The 4,373-nt window shown below is 43.5% G+C and overlaps 1 pseudogene; it reads left to right on the top strand.

Moving 5' to 3' along the window:
- The first annotated feature begins 891 nt into the window (after positions 1 to 891).
- Positions 892 to 1,266, top strand: LOC139238087 (histone H2A type 1-like; annotated as a pseudogene).
- Positions 1,267 to 4,373: the final 3,107 nt, after the last annotated feature.

The raw sequence follows: 4,373 nt of genomic DNA on the forward strand, positions 1-4,373 counted from the left end.
TCCTTAGTGAATACAGAAACAAAGTACTTGTTCAATTGGTCCGCCATTTCTTTCTTCCCAGTTATGACTTCCCCTGATTCTGACTGCAGGGGACCTACGTTTGTCTTTACTAACCTTTTTCTCTTTACATATCTATAGAAGCGTTTGCAATCCGTCTTAATATTCCCTGCAAGCTTCTTCTCATACTCCATTTTCGGGGTGAGACTCAGAATATAGCCACCTCGTTCTCTATCGCGCAATTTTCAATTCATAAAAAATTCTACTAAGGGGTCAAACCGTTTATTAACCCTAGAATCCGAGTTTAACAACTCAGAATGGGAGTTCTTACAGAGACTAGAACAGGGCAGTTTTAATGCTCTGTCCCTCTTCTCTTTTCACAGAGTGACTCCCAGTTCTTGTCTCATTGCCGCCTGTGCGGGGGATCGATCGACAATCTATGAATCTCCAGTTTTACAAAGATTGAGATGCAATGTGTCCCGTTACAGAATCAGTGGGGATTGTTTCCCGTCCATTACAGACAGTTTGAAATAGTACCCGAATTTAATCCTGAAAGTAACAGCCTGGAATTTGCAATGTAAATATGGATTACGACAAAAGGAAACAAAAAGTGTTTGGAAAATTTGGCTAATAGTGAAGTTACTAAAATAATCCGCAATTTTAACAATTATTGGCGCTATTTTTGAATTTCTACATCTTTGGAGGACTGACTTTTGTGGAGAGTAATTTTCACTGGCGGGCTAAACACGCTCTGTTTGGACATCGGAAAAGACCAATGAAATTCACCACAGGGCGACCAATTACAAGTTCGCTCCCTACATTCCTCCAGAAGGTATGAGAAAGGCAGATGTGGAGGAGCTTCTCATTCTTTCTCTGAACATGTGGATTGTGAAAATGTCGGGAAGAGGAAAAACCGGTGGTAAAGCTCGGGCCAAGGCCAAGTCTCGCTCCTCCCGGGCCGGACTGCAGTTCCCTGTGGGCCGCGTTCACAGGCTTCTGCGGAAGGGGAACTATGCTGAGCGTGTGGGTGCTGGAGACCCAGTCTACATCGCTGCTCTGTTCAAGTATCTGACCGGCTGAAATCTTGGAGCTGGCCGGCAACGCGGCCCGCGACAACAAGAAGACCCGCACCATCCCCAGACACCTGCAGCTGGCCATCGCAAAGAGGATGCTGGGAAAGGTGACCATCGCTCAGTGCAGGGTGCTGCCTAATATCAAGGTTGTGCTGCTGCCCAAGAAAACCACCAGTGCGTCCAAGTGCAAGTAAAGCAGACGGGATTTAATTTAATAATTCAAATGCTCTTTTCAGAGCCACTCACAGTATCTGTGAAAGGGCTTCTTAATGTTCCATGGATGACAATTATCCCAGATCAAACATATCATGTTAGTTCCTAAATTTTTTGTTGAAATCCATTTGCTACAATTTTGCCCATTAAATTTATCTGGCATTATTAGAAATTTAATGGTTTCCACCTACACTGCAGACAAATGCCTGATGCTGACAGATTCAGAGTAAAGCCTCTCTTACATAAGATAAATTGATAGTTGGAAGCTGAAACGAAGACTGAGTTTAGAAACTGATCGGTACAGAGTAAAACGATACGAACACAATAGAGAGTGACGGGTATAGAGTCGAGCCCAGATTTACATCCTAGCGATGGACAGATACAGAGTAAACCTCACACTCAGACACTAGGCATTGAGATATACTGAAATCAGCACGCAATTAGTAGAATTTGCCAGGTTCAGAATAAAACCAACACTCTAATATCAGACACTGACAGATACAGAGATACGCCACATTCAGATGCCCAAAAAGGACAAATACAGTGTAAAATCCACACTCCTGTACCAGACACCAACCATATGTTTTCTATATTTATCTGTCAATGGACCAGATAGTGAAAGTAGCAGAATCTGTCCTATAATAACCAGTCAGTCCCAAACTGAAACTGCACCAGGGATTGAAAGTGTTAGTAGCTATCCTACACTCACCTGGCAATCAGAATCTGTCATATCGATTCAAAGAATGAGAGAGGCAGTATCTATCCAACACTCACCTGTCAAGTAGTATCAGAGAATGAGAGAGGCAGTATCTATCGAACACTCACCTGTCACGTAGTATCAGAGAATGAGAGAGACAGTATCTGTCCAACACCCACCTGTCACATAGTATCAGAGAATGAGAGAGACAGTATCTATCCAAACACTCACCTGTCACATAGTATCAGAGAGTGAGAGAGGCAGTATCTATCCAACACTCACCTGTCATATAGTATCAGAGAATGAGAGAGGCAGTATCTATCCAACACTTACCTGTCACATAGTATCAGAGAATGAGAGAGACAGTATCTATCCAACACTCACCTGTCACATAGTATCAGAGAATGAGAGAGACAGTATCTATCCAAACACTCACCTGTCACATAGTATCAGAGAGTGAGAGAGGCAGTATCTATCCAACACTCACCTGTCACATAGTATCAGAAAATGAGAGAGGCAGTATCTATCCAACACTCACCTGTCACAGAGTGTCAGAGAATGAGAGAGGCAGTATCTATTCAACACTCACCTGTCACATAGTATCAGAGAATGAGAGAGACAGTATCTATCCAACACTCACCTGTCACATAGTGTCAGAGAATGAGAGAGGCAGTATCTATCCAACACTCACCTGTCACATAGTGTCAGAGAATGAGAGAGGCAGTATCTATCCAACACTCACCTGTCACATAGTATCAGAGAATAAGAGAGGCAGTATCTATCCAACACTCACCTGTCATATAGTGTCAGAGAATGAGAGAGGCAGTATCTATCTAACACTCACAAGTCATACAGTATCAGAGAATGAGAGAGGCAGTATCTATCCAACATTCACCTGTCACATAGTGTCAGAGAATGAGAGAGGCAGTATCTATCCAAAACTCACCTGTCACATAGTGTCAGAGAATGAGAGAGGCAGTATCTATCTAACACTCACCTGTCACATTGTATCAGAGAATGAGAGAGGCAGTATCTATCCAACACTCACCTGTCATATAGTGTCAGAGAATGAGAGAGGCAGTATCTATCCTACACTCACCTGTCACATCGTGTCAGAGAATGAGAGAGGCAGTATCTTTCCAACACTCACCTGTCACATAGTATCAAAGTGTTGTAGAGAGTAGAAATATATATATAGACTTAGGCATTAGGCACCTGCTGGATATTTAAAACTCACATAAGCTTAAATGGACACACACATAAAATGGCTGCCCAGGCATTATGGGAAATCAGGTAGTCAAACTGTGAACTGTTGAACGTTCACTGACCGAGCAATAACCCTGTGAGGCCCACTGTAGGAATGCCTGGGAAGACAGAGATAAGAAGGAAACCATCTCCTGTGAACAAGGCCATAAACCAATTAATTCCCCAGGAAGAAAGATAAGAGGGAAACCATTTGCTGTAAACAAGGCTATATACCAATTATTTCTCCCAGATGAAAGAACTAGGGAGAGAACCTATAAAGCCATCGATCAGCCCAAGCTGACAATAACCGAACATATGGTTCCCTGGATACTAGGAGAATTCTATTGGGTTAAAAGAACCAATATATAATCTATAATCGTTGTGTTTGGCTTGTGTCCAGCCGTGATGGGCTGTGTAACTGTAGTAAACTGTTTTGTAACTGTTGTGAAACATATAAAGGTACATGTAACTCTTTGTTCTGTGGAGAGAAACCTGGATACGGTCCTGTGTGTTTCCTCCCCGCTGAGCGTTATTAAATGCCGCCAGGCATTGGAACCGACTCTGAGTGTTGAGTGATTCTTCTAAGAAAACACTAACGCTAACAATGGCGTAGTCGACGGGATTTCCCGGAGTCGCTGGACGCCCTTGGAAAAAAAACCCGGGTGAGTATAAAAAACAATTTTTAAGTATAAAGGGTGCGGAAGGTGGAAGCTGGTTGATCGACATGAGGAGACGGTCTAATATCTCAAACGCCTAGCCTGAGCCTGAATTAAGAGGACTTTTGTCCCACGTGACGGCCAGGAACCAAGTAGGCGTAGGGAACACACTTAGACCGTGGGATCGTGATACCGAGAGACATCTTCCGGACCCAGTAGTGTAAGTTGAAATACCCCGGGGTAGAACCAAGCGGTGTACAGCGGCTAATGGAATCCAAACCTGTGAACAGGGTCGGACCAACGGGCTGAGCGGTGGTAGGTAGTCGTTAAGGATACGTAGAGCACTGCGGGAATTGCTTAAACGCGTTTTTAAGAATTGTATAAGTTTGTGTAACAGCAGAACTTGTGACCTGACAGTAGCCAAGAGACAGTTTACTACAAGTCGCGCTAGAAAGAAAGCGGACCTCTGAGAGTAGATTCCTAACGGTACTA

The sequence above is a fragment of the Pristiophorus japonicus genome, chromosome 25 (assembly GCF_044704955.1).
Source record: "Pristiophorus japonicus isolate sPriJap1 chromosome 25, sPriJap1.hap1, whole genome shotgun sequence".
In the NCBI taxonomy this organism is placed as follows: Eukaryota; Metazoa; Chordata; class Chondrichthyes; family Pristiophoridae; genus Pristiophorus; species Pristiophorus japonicus.